General features: G+C 40.0%; 1 protein-coding gene across 34 annotated transcripts in view; it reads left to right on the plus strand.

Moving 5' to 3' along the window:
• The window catches only part of eya4 (EYA transcriptional coactivator and phosphatase 4), a 554,349-nt gene that overhangs the window by 293,179 nt on the left and 243,740 nt on the right, over nt 1-17,430 (plus strand). The window lies entirely within an intron of this gene.

Raw genomic sequence — 17,430 nt, forward strand, 5'->3', positions numbered from 1 at the left:
AATTTCCATCTGAAATTATTTTAGAAGGTTTCTAAACGTTCTGAATGTAGGACAAGACTTTTTGTTTATTTGAAATAATACTGGTGAGAGTATTATATTAGTAACTGTAAATTGTTAATAAAACAAACTTCCCAATTGAAATTAAAATGGCAACAAAATTTAAAAGCATTTCCAGTAGCTCATTTGTTGGCATCAAGATAGTACTCATGTATAACAGTAACTGTGATAGACCAACCAAGCAGTTGTCTGTCAAACCTAATGATAGTTTTGTGACAGTTGTTCAAAGATTAAAACAAACCACAGAAAACATGTAGTAAATTTTAAATTGCATTGTAAATGAAGATGATGAAAATGTGCAGGTAATTCAGTTGTTCCACAACATGCCGTCTACATTTTATTCTTGAATCACAGAGGCAGCGCTTTAAAAAAAAATCAACGCTAAAACGTTTGTTATTTTTTAAGATGTTCTGCATTTTTTTCTATGTAAGCCCTTGCCTTTATCCAATTTCCATGTAACACGTTTCAACCATTTTTACAATTCCTCACAGATATTTATAAATAGTTAGAAAAGATAAATGTTTGAATTACTGCATTTATAATGCATGAAATATTCCGAGACGCTAAATAAACCCCAAGGCTTCCAGGTTGAGCTATTAAATAGGACAAAGGGGAATTTCCTAGGTTCAGTACTATAGTTTTATTCTAGGATGGTTTAATTAAAAGATAATTTCACCGAAATAGTTGGCACGTTTAACTTTCCATGAAGAGGTGGAAAGAAGGAATTGTACTATGTTGTAGCCTAATTTCTAAGAAATGTCTCAGAATCAGGTTTATTTGCCAGATCAAAATGTATCTTTTTATTTGCAGGATACTTCATGTCTAATACCAAAATCTGTATAAAATAACTTCTTATATTGTTATATTTTGTGCTGTTTAGGCTGTTCTGCTCATTTTGATGTGGTTGACTTAGTACCGACAACAACATCAGTAGTGTTATAAAACATCCCAAGACATTTCACCAGAATATGATGAACACAAAAGTATGGTACTGAATCACATACGGAGGTGTTCATTTAGATGACCAAAAACTTGATCAAGGAAGTGCATTTTAAGGAGTCACTTCAGAAAGATTGAGAGTGAGAGGAGTAAGGAGAGAATTCCAGAGGTTGGGATGGAGATGGACTCAATGCACAATGACCAGTGATGGATCTGTTATTTTTGAGAATGCATAAGTAACCAGAATTAGATGAGCACAAAATATTTCTGCGAGTTAGGGACTGGATTAGATTGCAGAGATGGACAGGAGTAAAGCCATGGAGTGGTTTGAAAAAAAAAGAATGTTAAAGTCAAGATGTTGCTTGATGGGGTGTCACAAGAAGTCAGCAAGCATGAGGGTGATAACTCACGGAAAGTCTTAAGACATGGACAGTAGGTGTTTGGCTAACAAACACAACATCAATGATTATATGGCACTCTGATATTTATTTTGCGATGTAATTATTTTTGTTTTAATGAGCTCCGTTCTAAGCTTTAAGCTGGGGCTGTTGTGGTGCAGTAGTAGCATCACTATCTCTAAACCAGGACACCTGAGTTCAAATCCCACATGCTCGAGAGTTATAAAATAGCATCTCGAAACAGGCTGATTAGGAAAATATTTATAAGCTTTAACCTTACCTGCATTTCTAATGTTTTATATTGAAGTATAAGTTATGTTTTCCCATTTTTTTAAACTAAGAGGTTTCAAGGCAGGTATCTGTTATGGCTCACAGTGACTTTTCTCACACTGTCTTCTATTCCTCATTCTTTAATTATGCAGTCAGCCTCTTTGGCGATGGATGGTTGAGAGAAGAACCCTCCTCCACCTGGCAGATCACCAGGCACTAAACCTAATCAGCATGGAGACATGTAGCAGTCAGGGCCAGTCACATCTCTGGGATCAGGCAGAATCCACAGCACAGCAGAAAATGTATCAGTCATCTTCTGTGTTCTGCGAGGGCAGGTGCCACTATCTCCTCACTGCTGCTTCACACTCTAACTTTGCAGCTACACGCATGCCTGTTCCAAAGTCATAGAGTCATAGAGATGTACAGCACGGAAACAGACCCTTTGGTCCAACCCATCCATGCCAACCAGATATCCCAACCCAATCTAGTCCCACTTGCCAGCAACCGGCCCATATCCCTCCAAACCTTTCCTATTCATATACCCATCCAAATGCCTTTTAAATGTTGGAATTGTACCAGCCTCCACCACTCCCTGTGCAGCTCAACCTCACTATTGTAGCATCTCCACTCATTCCTACAAATCTATGCAATCCACACATGCTAGCAGTCTCCTAGTAAATGCAAAGTGAATGAGCTCTAAGAAATTAGACTTAAGACCATAAGATACATCCAGAGTAGATGTATGAGATGGTTATGTGTCCCTGTGCTCAGTGATCTCAGAGAAGCACACAAATCAAAGGTGTCTCTGAGTTCTGAAGTGAAGTGCTAAAAGGCTGGAGTGGGTTCTGACTTGGGCTTGAGTCAGACATGATAATTTGGTGAGACTGGTGGTTTCCCAGCACTGACTTCAGTGGATGAAAGACAAGGAAGTACGCTGTCTGTAGAGCATTCAAAAATATGTTTGTGAAGGGAGTTAAAGTGGCGATCCGGAGAACCAAGCTGCAACGGCTAGGTAACCCCTTTTACTTTCAGATCGGACATCATTGTAGTATAGTTTCTCAGGAGAGAAGGGGAAAGTTATGCCTCATACAAATAAGGCAAGTTGAGGGATTATTGAGAAGCAAATTACATGTAATAAGGTAGTCAGTCATCTTTTATAAGTGAGATTCTGATCTCACCATTGAAACTTCAGGGATTAATTAGAAACATTTTCCTTAATGTTGAGAATCAAAATTTTTCATTCTTGGCACAGATTTCTGCATTTGTCATCAATGCCCAAATCAATCAAACTATGGAAAAATTCCACCTAAGGATTTTAATTTTGACCCACTTACTGTGAGCTCAAAGTGACACAAATACCTATATTATGTTAATAAAGATATTCATGTCTTAATTGTAGGTTTACTAATACCTAATCTGAATGCTGCAGTATGAACTTCAATATTTAAAAATGCAAATGCAAGGAAGTTTTAAGAACTTTTCTTCTTAACATGGTTTCTCATTTGTTGATTTCTTAAATCCTTCATTTCATTTTATCACTTTTCTGATGGTACAATGCTTTCAGAAAACTCTGCATATGGAGAATTTCCACCTATTTTTGTGCAAAGTCCATTGAAGATAAAAATGGATTGGGAGTATTCTGCAAAGGGTTAACTCATTTTCCTACCTATCTATGTTGCCAGCAAACTAAACTGTATAACCACCATATCTTCAGTCCCTTCATCTGAATTTTTAATATAAATTGTAAGGAGTCGAGACCCCAGCACTGACCCCTGCGGCACACCGTTGGTGACATTCTGCTGCACCAAAAACTTCTTCACCGAACTCCAAATTAGTTAAACATGATTTCCCTTTGACAAAACCATGTTGTGTCTGCCTGATTACCTTGAACTTATTCAAGTTCTCTTTTAAAATGACTTTAAATAATAGCTTCCAACATTTTCCCTATGATGCATGTTAAGCTTAACTGGCATGTGGTTCCCAGCTTTTTGCCTTGTTCTCTTTTCAAATAAAGGAGTAACATTGGCTATTTTCCAATCAAAAGCTACCTTCTCCGAATCTGATGAGTTCGGAAAATTAGAACCAATGCATTAACTATCTCACCAGCATCTCAACTATCTTAATATCCTAGGATGAAATCCATCACAACATGGACACTTGTTCCAACAATTTACTCAGTACTATTTCCCAGGTGATTGTAAGTTTCTTGAGTTCCCTCCCTCCCTTTCAATTCCTGATTTATAACTATTTCTGGGATGCAACTTTCATCCACTCCAGTGAAACACAAAGCAAAATATCTGTTTAATTCATCAACCATCTCTTTATCCATCATTACAAGGGGAGGCGATGCTGTAGTGGTATTATGGCTGGGCTATTCATCCAGAAGTCCAGATAACGTTCTGGGTTCAAATTCCTGGAGATGGTAGAGTTTTGAGTTCAATTAAAAATCTGGAATTGGGAGTCTGATGATGACCATGAATCCATTGATGATTGTTGGTATCATTTGGTCTACTTAATGCCTTTTAGACAAGGAAACTGCCATCCTTACCTGGTCTGACCTACATGTGACTCCAGACCCATAGCAATGTGGTTGACTCTTAACTACTATCTGGGCAGTTAGAGATAGACAATAAATGCTGGCCTAGCCAGTAATGTTCTTATCGTGTGAATGAATTAAAAAAAACTAATTTCCCAGGCTCAATTTCTATGGGAGTAACATCTCTTATCTTTTTTTTAACTACCTGAATAAACTTTTCCTATCCATTGCTATATTTTTGGCTAACTATTTCTCATGCTCTATTTTTTTCCTCTTTATTAATCTATTTGGTAAATCTTTGCTGTTTTCCCCTTTACTCCATTGCAAAGGCAATGGGTTTCAACACTTGGTCAAATCTGGCCTTGATGTCAAAAGCAGTCACTCTCACCTCACCTCTGAAATTCAGTACTTTTGTCCATTACCCAGGAACTGAATGTCAATGCGCTAATGCTGCATGATAGCACTGCTGATGACACTTTCCATAACTTTATTGATAACTGAGAGTAGACTGATGGGGTGGTAATCGGCTGGGTTGGATTTGTCCTGCTTTTTGAATACAGGATATATTTTCCATATTATTGTGTAAATGCCAGTGTTGTAGCCTTTGTGGAGCAGCTTGGTTAGAGGCACTGCAAGTTCTGGAGCACTAGTCCTCAGTATTATTGCCAAAACGTTGTCGGCGTCCACAGTCTTTATGGTGTCAAATACCTCCAGCCATTTCTTGATATCACGTGGACTGATTGAAGACTGGCATCTGTGATGCTGGGGATTGCTGGCTGAATTTGTTGCAAATCCTTCAATATGACTACCTTTTAATGCTTAGACTTTTCTGCAAAGAATGTATTTATCTCTTGGTGCCTTTGAGCAGTTAACAAAGATTAATTCAAAGATTGTGACCGAGGAATTAAAGATCAAATTGAAATTAAGAGCTTGGAAAGGAATAGATGGTTGAAGTAATGTTTAAGCACTTAAAACTTAAGGATGAAAGAGTAGCTGTGCTGATTTTCAGTCACGTTCGCAAAAATTAAGATAGAAGCAAAGAATTAAAATTTGAAAGAGACAAGAAAAAGAATGATTTAGAAAGAGTGAAAGGAAAGAGAGAAATTTAAAAACCACTTGTGCTTAAACGAGAAAGACAAAAAAGAGTAATATGAAAATTTGAAATGGGAGAAGTTTGAAGAAGAGGAAAGGAATAAGGAAATAGACAAGATTTGGAAGGAGACAAAATTAAAGAGACAGCATAAAGACCAATGAGTCCAATGATGCATAGGTTAGTGGATTGGCCATGCTAAATCGCCCACAGTGTCCAGGGATGTGGATTGGCCATGGAAAATGCAAGGTTACAAGGGTAGGGTACGGGGTTAGGTCTAGGTGGGTTGTTCTTCAGCAGGTCAGTGTGGACTCGATGGGCCAAATGGCCTGATTCCACACTATAGAGATTCTACGATGACTGGAGGCAGACAGTGAAGGTGGCGCAGAGCCAACACTTCATTCTTTTAATTTGGTAAAGAATATTGGATTGATACCTAAATTCAGTGAGAAAGAAGTGGAAATGTACTTTGTGTCATTTGAGACAGTTGGCACAATATTGAATTGGCTCAAAAGGACTACACTACAGTATTCTCACGCAAAAGGCTTTGGAGGTATTTTCAAACCCTTTAGAAGATCAATCAGGTGACTGTGACAGAGTAAATAATGTTGTTTCCCAGTACCTTTGGGTTAGTATCAGAAACCCACAGACAGACATTTAGAAATTTGAAGAGAAAACAGACTGAAACCTTTGTGGAAGATGCTGGAGAGGGAAAGATGTATGTTAGGTGATACAAATCCACAAAATTTGAAGAAGACTTTGGGTCTGGTGGGAGGATTTAAAAATAATGTTCCTGTGGGAATAAGGTCCTAGCTAGATGAGTGTAAGGTTCATAAAAATAAAGGATGCTGCGGAAATGATGGATGACTACAACCAGACACACAAGTTGACTCATGTTAGTAACAGGCACCAGTTTGGAAACTCTGAGACAAACTAGAGAGAGAGATGATTTGATCATGAAAGAAAGGTGGATCTGGTGGAAAAGGTGGCAAAGTTAAAAATCAGAGTTATTATGGTACAGAAGGAGGCCATTGACTCAATGTCCCTGCTTTAGTTCTGTTACCTTATGCCAAACTGTCTTTTCTTGCATACAATTTCTATCCAAAAAATGATACTGAAGTTTTTCAGGTTAATAAAAGAGTAAGTCTGGAAGATAAGTCTGATTTAGGGGAAGATTTCTTGTTTTTGTCATGAAAATAAACATGTAAAGGTTGAATTTTGGAAATGAAGTTGCAAATCTGTAACGTTGGCGGCACAGTGACTCAGTGGTTAGCACTGCTACCTCACAGTACCAGGGACCTGGGTTTGATTTCCACCTTGGCCCACTGTCTGTGTGGAGTTTGCATATTCACCCTGCGTGGATTTCTTCTGGGTGCTCCAGTTTCCTCCTACAGTCCAAAGATGTGCAGGTCAGGGAAATTGGCCATGCTAAATTGCCCATAGTGTTAGGTCCATCATTCGGGGAAATGAGTTTGGGTTGATTGCTCTGTGGAGGCGTGGAGTTGTTGGGCCATATGGCCTGTTTCCACACTGTAGGGAATCTAATTGCTGTTGTTGCACAGTGTGCCTTCAGAAAATACAGTTTTAATGTTTTTTTTATGACAAGTCATTAGGTTCTCTTATATTTACTAGTGGAGTAAATTAGAATGTAGGAAATTATCAGACTTTTCCGACATAAGGATAAAATGCTTATTTTGATAGGTGAGGCAAGCAACTTTATTGTTATCCTTAGAGATAAAGAAGCATGCAGTCACTGCTGGTGACAAGCGATATGAAGTTCTCTTCTGAAACCTTGCTGAATGATACAGGGTGCTATTGGAAATTGCTTATCTGCTCCTCTACATATTTAAAATGTGACTATGTTAATGTGGCATTGGGTCTTGTTCTTAATTTGATTGTTGAAGGGGTACTTCTCATTAGGAAATGGCCTGGCTGGAAATGAGGTGACTTCATGAAACTCTGATAATGCTGTTGAAACTGACGTTTTAAAAGCAGAGCAGACTGACTTGGAAAAACTAATTATTTTGTTCTGTTAAAATTGACGTTTTAACTAAAAGACAACAGAAACTTGGTCTGGTAGTTTGAAAGGATATTTGAGCATCAGGCTAAAGAGGAAATGTCATTGCCCATCCCTAGCTGCCCTTGAGAAGGTGCTGGTGGACTTCCTTCTTGATCCACCATTTGGTGAAGGTGCACCTTCCATGCTTGTGCGGAAGGAGTTCCACGATTTTGACCTAACGATACTGAAGGACCAGTGAAATATTTCCAAATCAGGATGGTGAGGGGCTTGGAGGGGAACTTACAGGTACTTGTGTTCCAATGTGTCAGCCATTTTTGTCCTTCCAGAACATGGCGGTTGTGAGTTTGGAAAGTATTGTCTAAAGAGCCCTGGTGAATTTTTTAATATTTTAGCTTTTTTTTACCTTATTTCTAGCAAGCATCTACTGCTTTTTGTACTTGCTTTGTCAACAGCTTTGCTTCTTTTCTCCCTGTACTTGGTATTTGTCCAAGAAATAGAACCCAACATTGTTCAAAATTTGTCCACATTGACAGTCATCCTTAAACCATCTGCAGAAGTGAATTACCAATCAACCAATGCACAAGACTTCAACAATTAACTTAGTTATATCATCGATATCAGCAAAGTCAACTTGGAAATGTATATTTATTTAACTGCTCAAACTGAAAGCAGTCTTCAATAATTCCAGCAGCAAAATTATTTCCACGCATAATATATTGTCAGCCTGTAAAGTGCTAAGATATATGTAAGATAGACAGTGATATATGCAGCATATCTTCAAAATAAATCAACATTTTCAACAACATCGTGGAGATAGGTGAGAGCAAAAATTACTTCATTATTTTCTTTTTATGTTAGCATAACACTTTGGTTGTAAAATTGGTAATACCTCTGTGTACACTACTTCACGACCAATTTTACAGTGTATAGGTTATAAGGGAAATGTAAGAAGGACCCATGTTATTCATTATCTCCACCACTGAAGGTGGGCAAAGGTAGGGTTTTCACCTGTGTTTTGGTTACACCTGTCCTGAGTGGATGGTCTGAAACACAAGCCTTCAAAATCTGGATCAGGATCAGGATCAAGCAAAGCTGTCTGACTGCCCCATATTACTTACAATCTACTTGACAGTGGCTATTCAACTCATCAAAGGTCAAATATCCTCACATTGTTTGATTGATTTGTTGTTGTCATGTACTGAGATACAGTGAAAAGTGTTGTTTTGCTGTTCAGGCAGATCATGCCATATAAAGTGCATCAGGGTACAGAACAGAGTGCAGAATACTGTACGGTGTTACAGCCACAGAATGTGCAGAGAGAGAGAGATCATTATTATTATTTGAAAGCTCCATTCAAATGTCTGATAGCAGCAGGGAAGAAACTGTTCTTGAATCTATTCATATGTATATTCTAACATTTATATCTTCTGCCCAACAGAAAAGGGTGGAAGAGAATATAACAGGGGTTGGAGGGGTCATTGATTAAGTTGGTTCCTTTCCTGAGGCTGAGGGACGTATTGATGGAGTCAATAGATGGAACGCTTGTTTGTGTGATAGACTGGGCTCTGTTCACACTCTCTGCAGTATCTTTCAGTCTTGGGAAGAGCAGTGCCATACCAAGTGGTGATGCATCCAGAGAGGATACTTTCTATGCTGCATCCGCAAACACCTTGTGGACGTGCTGAAAATCCTTAGCCTCTTGAGGAACCAGAGACGTTGTTGTGCTTTCTTGACTGTCATGTCAATGTGGGTGGACCAGGACAGATTGTTGGTGATCATCACTCCCAGGAATTTGACGCTGTCAACCATCTCCCCCTCAGCTCCATTGATGCAGACAGGGGCATGCCCTCCACTCCACTTCCTGAAGTCAATGACCAGCCTCTTCACTTTGCTGAGGTCGATGGAAAGATTGTTGGCTTTACACCATGCCACTAAGCATTCAATTTCTTTCCTGTATTCTGTCTAATCATTGTTTGAGATCAAACCTATGATGATAGTGTTGTCAGCAAAATCTAAACAGAGTTGGGGCAGGAGTTGTGATATAAGGTGTATAGTAGGGGACTGAGAATGCAGCCTTGAGGGTCATGAGTGTTGAGGACGATGATGGAGGAGGAGTTGTCACCTATTTTTACTGTTCGTAGCCCATGACTCAAGAAATTGAGGATCCAGTTATAGAGAAGGGAGTCAAGATCTAGTTCTCAGAGTTTCGAGATGAATTTGTTTGGAATTATGATGTTGAAGGTGAAACTGTAGTCAATAAGTAGAAGCCTGACGTAGGTATCCTTGTTATCCAGATACTCCAGGGATGAGTGCAGGGCCAGAGAGATGGCATCTGACATGCACTGATGCGCCAGTAGGCAAATTGCAAAGGATCAAAGCAATCTGGTAGGCTGAAGTTGATGTGTGCCATGACTCACCTCTCAAAGCGTTTTATAATTGTGGAGGTCAGAGCCACCAGGCAGTAATCATTGAGGCACACTGCATGGTTTTTCTTTCACCCCAGGAGTGATGGTGGTCTTCGTGAATTAGGTGGGGTCTTCAGATCATAGTAAAGCGCTAATACTCCCGCCAGCTGGTCCACACAGCATCTGAGAGCATGTGGACTCCATCCAGGCCAGACGCTTTCCATCAATTCACTCGAAAAGGACCATCTAACGTCTGCAGTGGTGACCATGGTACAGGTGGGTCTGAGGCTGTTGCTTAGGTCACTGACCTTGTGCTCAAAGCACATATAGAATGCTTTGAGCTTGTCAGGTAGGGATGTACTGTTGCCCACGATTCTGTTTGACTTCATTTTGTAGCCCATTATGTCATGTAAGCCTTTCCATAAATGATGCATGTCTGTGTGGTTGGTCTAGTTTAGTATTGCCTCTTGGTGTCCCCAATGGCCTCACAAAGTTCATACCTGGATTTTCTGTGTAGGTCAGGGCCGCCCACCTTGAACGCCTCAGTAGGGAGTGGATTTCCTGATTCATTCATGGTTTCCAGTTGGGGAACTTACAGACTAGTTTCTTAGATGTGCAATGTTCTAAACATTTACTAATGAAGTCTGTGATAGTAGTGGCATGCTCATATATGTTGGCCGCTGAGTTCTTGAATGTGGACCAGCCCATTGATTGTAAGCAGTCCCGTAAAAGCTCTTCCATTTCCTCAGACCAACATTGCATTACTTTCTGTACTGGGTCCTCACACTTCCATTTCTGCTTCTAAGCCAGGAGGGGAAACATAGCATTGTGGTCTGATCTCCAAAAGGCAAAAAGGGGATGGAGTGGTAGGCATCTTTGATGGTTGTATAGCCATGGTCAAGGATACTCTCATCTCTGATGGGACAGGAGATGTGATGGTGGTACTTTGGCAACATGTTCATGAGGTTGGCCAGGTTGAAGTAACCAGCAACGATGAACAAGGCCTCAGTATATTCTGTCTAAACACTATAGCATATACTTTGTCAAGTGCACTCTTCAGTTCCACATGGGGAGGGATGTAGCCCACTACCAGGATAATGGGATAGGTTGTAGGGACAGCACTTCACTGTAAGGTATTATAGATCCTGGGAACAGTAACTAGCCAGAGTTGCCATGTCTGACCACAAGGAGGTGTTGATCAGGAGGTAGACCCCACTGCCCTTTGCCTTGCCTGAGGACACCAAGCAATCCATTCAGTGAACTGAGAAGCCCTCAGGCTGTAAGGCACAATCAGGTGTAGCAGGAGTGAGCCATGCATCTGTAAAACAGAGCACACTGCAGTCTCTCAATTCCCCTTGGAAGGTGAGTCTAGCTTTAAGTTCATCCAATTTGTTCTCAATAGTGTAAACCTTAAATGTCTGGTAGATAGAAAACTCTTTAAACTCAGTCACCTCTATGTAAAACTAAATTCAATGATATAAATATATATGATCTACAGTTCACAGATGACTGAAATCTCCTTTGAGAGTGTGGTGCTGGAAAAGCACAGCAGGTCAGGCAGCATTTGAGGAGCAGGAGAATCGAGATTTCGGGCAAAAGCCCTTTATCAAGAATTCTCTTTGCCCATTTTACAATGAATTTGGAAGCCAGTCTTGTACTGTTCAATTCTGTATACAAGAAAATTGGCTTTACTTTAAACAAAACTCAGATCAACCACATCTGGTATTCTACCTCCCTTATATGTTGAAGTGACTTTTGAAAATGCTCAGCACTTTCTCTATCCTGGCAGTTGTCTGTCTCAGAAGGCCCCCATTGAAGGTCTAACACCAGATCAATTGTATCATCAACCTTCTGCAAACTGTGGCAAACGCTTTTGACAGTAAAGAGGTCTGCAAGCCAACAGAAGTCCCAGTGTACAGATTAGTTGTCACCACCACATTCCTGTGCTGCAGCAAGATCTGGATTGTGTTTAGCAACCCAAAAGCAGTGGGGACATTCCATCAACGAGGCCTCTGCTGCATCCTCTGACGTCAGTGGGAGGACAGGCCGTTTTGAAGCCACCTCCACAAGTATTCAGGCAAAACTCCTGCAAAATCTACTTTGATGGATTGGACACTGTGTTCAGATAGTCAAAAACTGCTCTCCCAGCCACGTCCTGTTTCATCAAGTTTCAAGTGGCCAGCCTTTTAAGACAGGACCAAGCAAACACTTCAAATACAATCAAAGTTCTCCTTTGAAGGATAGCCACACTGATATTAGGTGGATCTCTCCAAGGATTTATGCAACTCTTAGAAAACTTCTGTACTCTTGTATTCAAATTTTTTTGCAATAAAAGAGCAATGTTGCACTTGTCTTCATAATTATTTCACCTACATGATACCTATCAGTGACTTATGAACAAGATATCAAAATTCTTTTTGACATCAGTATTTCCCATCTCTCTGCATTTCTGTTTTTCCAACTATAGTGGATAACCCACATTTTTCCTCATTTTATAAGTATATATGACATATTCATTAGGAGCAGAACCAAGACAGTCAGCCCTCAAAGAACATTGTCGATCTGATTACTCGCATTCCCAACTATTCCTGATAGCCTTTTACCCCCTTACAAGGCAAATTGTGAAACAATACAAATATAAAAACAGATGGCAAAGCTTCTGTAAGTCTAGAAAAAGGAAGAGAGTATCTGAAGTGAATATTGGTCCTTTGGAGAGTGAGACTGGAGAGTTATTAGTAGGAAAAACAGAAATGGCCGAGTTACTAAATTAACAGTTTGCTTAAATTTTCACAATGGAGAACACCAGTACTATTTCAGTAGTAACAGGTAAAACAGAGGTTATGAAAAGGTGGGAACTTAGAATAATCATCATCACTAAGAAAGAAATACTGAGCAAAGTATTGGGATTGAAGACAGATGAGTCCCCAGGTGCGGGATGGACCACATCCTAGTGTCTTAATGAAGTGGCAGCAGAGATAAGGAACCATTGGTTCCAATAAACCAAAATTCCTTGAATGTGGGAGATGTTTCAGTGGATTGGAAAAGTGCAAATATAACACCCTTATTCAAAAAAGGAAGGAAGCAGAAAGTAGGAAACTATAGACCAGTTAGTTTTAACATGTGTCATTGGGAAATTATTAGAAACCATTCTTAAGGAAGTAATAACATGACATTTGGAAATCAAAACACAATCCATCAGAGTGAGCATGGTTTGATGAAAGGTCAAAAAAATTTGACTAATTTGCTAGAGCTCTTCAAAGATGTAACAAGCAAAGTGGATAATGGGGACCCTGTAGATATAGTACAGCTAAACTTTTAGAAGGCATACAAATTGTTGCACAAAAGATTAATACACAAGGTAAGATTAGTTGGGGTTATGGGTTGTTTATTAGCTTGGATAGAGGATTGGCTGACCAACAGAAACCAGAGAGTTGGGGTAAATGGGTCATTTTCCATTTGGCAAGATGTAACTAATGGGGTGTCACAAGTTTCAGTCCTCTAACCCCAACTCTTTACAATCTATATTAATGACTTGAATTCAGGGATAGGAAGTACTATAGCCAACTTTACAGATGACATTAAATAAGTGGGAAAGTAAGTTGAAATGAAGAAATAAGAAATTTACAAATGGATATGGATAAGTTAAGAGAATGGGCCACAATTTGGTAAATAGAGTTTAATTTGGATATGTGTGAAGTTTTCCATTTTGGAAGGAGGAATAGAAAGGCAATTTTATTAACTAAATGGAGAGAAACTTCAGAATGCTTCAGTGCAGAGGCATATTGGTGACTTCATCCAATAATCACTGAAAACTGGTATGCAGGTACGACAGGTAATAAGGAAGGCAAATTGAATATGCACAGGTACTACTGAAGACAGAGAGTATGAAAGGAGGGAAATGTTGCTACAACTGTAAAAGGTACTAATGAGTCCATATCTTGAGTATTCCATGCAATTTTGGTCGCCTACTTAAGGCAGGATGTAGTTGCATTGGAGACAATTCAGTGGAGGTTCACTAGCCCAGAGATGTGGAACAGAGATTGAGCACTTTGGGCCCATACTCTCTGAAGTTTAGAAGAATGAGAGGAGATATAATTGAGATATATAAGATAGTAAAGGGGATTGACAAAGTAAATGCAGAGAGATGTTTCCTCTTGGAGGGGGGCAACCAGGAACAAGTGGTCATAGTTTTAGGACAAGGGGTAACAGATTTAAAACTGAGACAAGGAGAAATTATTCCTTTCAAACAGTAGTGAATCTTAATGTGCGGTAGATGCTGGGACATTGAATATGTTTTAGGAGCAGATGCCCCGATTTTTAATTAGTAATGGGTTGAAACGCTATAAAGAGTGGGCAGGAAAGTGAAGTTGAGGTCTGTCATGATTGATCCAACTCTGCCATTCAATATAATGGGAAGCTGAATTACCTGCTCCTGATGTTCTTAAAATAGAAGCTGATGGGTTTGGTTTTGGATCTGTGAAGACAACTTTTTTTTTAAAAGAGGCAGGAGTTATTTGGAAAATTGACCTAAGTACATCATTTCCAAGAAACATGATTTAGTAAGGGCCCAGACAGATACCTGTAGTGTTAATTGATGAGTTTTTAATCTGCCAAATTTAAGACATACAGAAAAAGAAATAAGCAAGGAACACTGGCAGTTTAGTTTGCGTTCAGATCAAAAGAATCAGAAGTTTTAATTTTATCCCAGCAGAAAATTTGGGCTTTCAATTCTGGAAAACAGTTTCACCTGAGCAGAAAGCTTGGTTAACCTGTGAGATCTCCAAACTGTGAGAGTTGCAAAGAGTTGAGGCTGTAACACTGATTCCTGTGGAGACCACTTGTTGCATCTTACCAAAATAACTCATTTTTGGTTATTATTTTTTTTTATATAACCAGTCCTCTGTCTATGCCAGTATGTTATCTCCTACAGCATGATCTTTCTGCTTCTGCATTGGCTTTGATGTGATACCATAACAGTGCCTTTTTGAAATCTAAATGAAGACATCCACTTAATCCATAGCACATATTCCATCAATCTTGTTCTTGCACACTTTGTCTGTCTAAATCCCACTGAAACATCTTTGCATCCCCTCACAACTCACGTTCTCACCCAATTTTGTGTCATCTCAGTAAATTTGGAAATATTGCATTTCACCGCCACATCTAAATGATTGACATAGATTGTGAATAGCTGGGGCCAAAGTACAAATCGTTGTGGTCCTTGGCTAGTTAAACTCTGCCAGCCTGAGAATGACCTATTTATTCCAACTCTTTGATTTGTATCCGTTAAACAATTCTTAGTCAATCTGAGCATAACACTCCCAAACTCATATGATCGAATTTTACATACTTCCTGTATAGGCCTTTGTTGAAAGACTTCTGAAAAGTCAATTACAGTACATCTATTGGCTTCACCTTATCTATTCTTCTTATTACATCCTGAGAAAGTTCCAAATGTTTGTCAACATATTCTTTATATTAGATTCCAGCATTTGTTACGATCACAGCTGATGCTATTAATGTCCAAATCAGACCCCAGACTGAAACCTTGATAGATCATATTTTGTTTTCCTATTTGGATTTACCAAAGTGGTCTTTCACTGAAATATATGAACACAATGCTGCAGTTTCAGGTTTAACAATAAAACAAATGTTTATCATGCAAAACAAATGAATGTAAAATAGGGCAAACCAACCTCTTTATAAGTAACACAAATTTAAAGAATTTGAAACACATGATAAAATGCAATCTTATTAATCCCAAAAAAACCCTCCTTTATAGTACTTCCACCAGAGACAATTTCCTTTTATTTTACAGTGATCACGCTTAATTTAACTGTGGCTTCATTATCCGTCTTGAAAACTTGAAAGTCTCTTCCTGAGGCCTCCAAACAACTAAGCTTAGAGGTTCTCAGTTTCAAAAAGCCCTTTCAGGATTTTAACTGAACATTTCTGGTTCTTGAACTTTTAAACAAAACTTCTTTCATTGAGGTAACTCTTCCCTAAGTTATAAAACTACCTCCTTTCACAGAATCAACTGGATGCCAAGATTTGTGACAGCCTGCTCTAAGTTGCACAACTTCACCATCACAAAATTCCACTGACTATACCATGAAAAGCCCAAGAGACATAGGAGCAAGAGGACGAAGCAAACAAAAGAACCCTTTTCTGGCAGGGTAGGTTGTTAAGAACACATCTGAATGTAATGACAGTAATGGGAACCTTAATTCCTCAATCCGTTATATAATCACACAGTTTTCCTTCACTTTCTCACTATCAGAGTATCTATTTGGGTGCAATGCAAACCTAAAAGACACTAGAGTGTGAAGAAGAATTAGATATCTGTACACTGTCACCTTTATGTTTTCAAAGCCACTAATGGATCCAGCCTAAGCAGTATCCATCCCAGTAAAAGCCATGACTTTTTCATGGGGTTACAGCATGTCCATATGCACGTCTCCCTTCTCCTGCCCTTCCTCCCACCCCCACCCCACTTCCCAGTTTAATCTCTGTGATTTGTGGTTAGACAATCCTTGTCCTGCAATTAAAAAGGATATCTGTCAACAAGTGTGTTTTGAGCTGTTGCAATTATATGATTCTACAGCTGGCAGTATTGGGTGTGAAGGGTCCAAGATGCTAGAGTGCAGTGTAACATATGATTATGAATCTTGATTGATGGAGATTGTTGATAGGTGAGTGAAAGCCTTGTGGTATGGAGCTGTATGTGAATCTTGCAAAGCATGTTGGCATGATGTGGATTTGAAGATGCTTTCATTAACCATGACCACCCTTTATAAGGTTCATTTACCTCACTAAATTAGCAGGGGTAAGCTGCAGTGACCGGGTCTGTGGCGCGAGGTCTGGCTCTGAGACGTAGAAGGGAAAGGGGAGAGGAGGAGAGCGCTAGTTATAGGAGACTCTCTAGTTAGAGGGACGGACAGGCGGTTCTGTGGACATGGGCGAGACTCTCGGATGGTTTGTTGCCTCCCAGGTGCCAGGGTCCGAGACGTCTCGGACCGTGTCTTCAGAATCCTTAAGGGGGAGGGCGTGCAGCCAGACGTCGTGGTGCACGTTGGCACCAACAACATGGGTAGGAAGAGGGGTGGGGAGGTCATTCAAGAGCTCAGGGAGTTAGGCTGGAAGCTAAAAGCTAGGACAGACAGAGTCGTCATCTCAGGGTTGTTGCCGGTGCCACGTGACAGTGAGGCAAGGAATAGGGAGAGAGTGCAGTTGAACACGTGGCTGCAAGGATGGTGTAGGAAAGAGGGCTTCAGGTATTTGGACAATTGGACTGCAATCTGGGGAAGGTGGGACCTGTACAAGCAGGACGGGTTGCACCTGAACCAGAAGGGCACCAATATCCTGGGGGGGTTTAAATTAATTTGGCAGGGGGATGGGATCCGGACTTGTAGTCCAGCAAGTAGGCTAGCTGTTTGTCAGGATGTCCAAGAATGTAGGGAGGCTGTGAAGAAGGTAGCACTTCAACGCAAGGAGTATCAGAAATAAGGTGGGTGAACTTAAGGCCTGGATCGGTACCTGGGACCACGATGTTGTGGCCATCACGGAAACGTGGATAGAAGAGGGACAGGAATGGTTGTTGGAGGTTCCTGGTTACAGATGTTTCAGTAAGATTAGGGAGGGTGGTAAAAAAGGAGGGGGGTGGCGTTGCTAATTAGAAATGGTATAACGGCTGCAGAAAGGCAGTTCGAGAGGGA

Source organism: Chiloscyllium plagiosum, chromosome 3 (assembly GCF_004010195.1).
Source record: "Chiloscyllium plagiosum isolate BGI_BamShark_2017 chromosome 3, ASM401019v2, whole genome shotgun sequence".
NCBI classification, from domain to species: Eukaryota; Metazoa; Chordata; class Chondrichthyes; order Orectolobiformes; family Hemiscylliidae; genus Chiloscyllium; species Chiloscyllium plagiosum.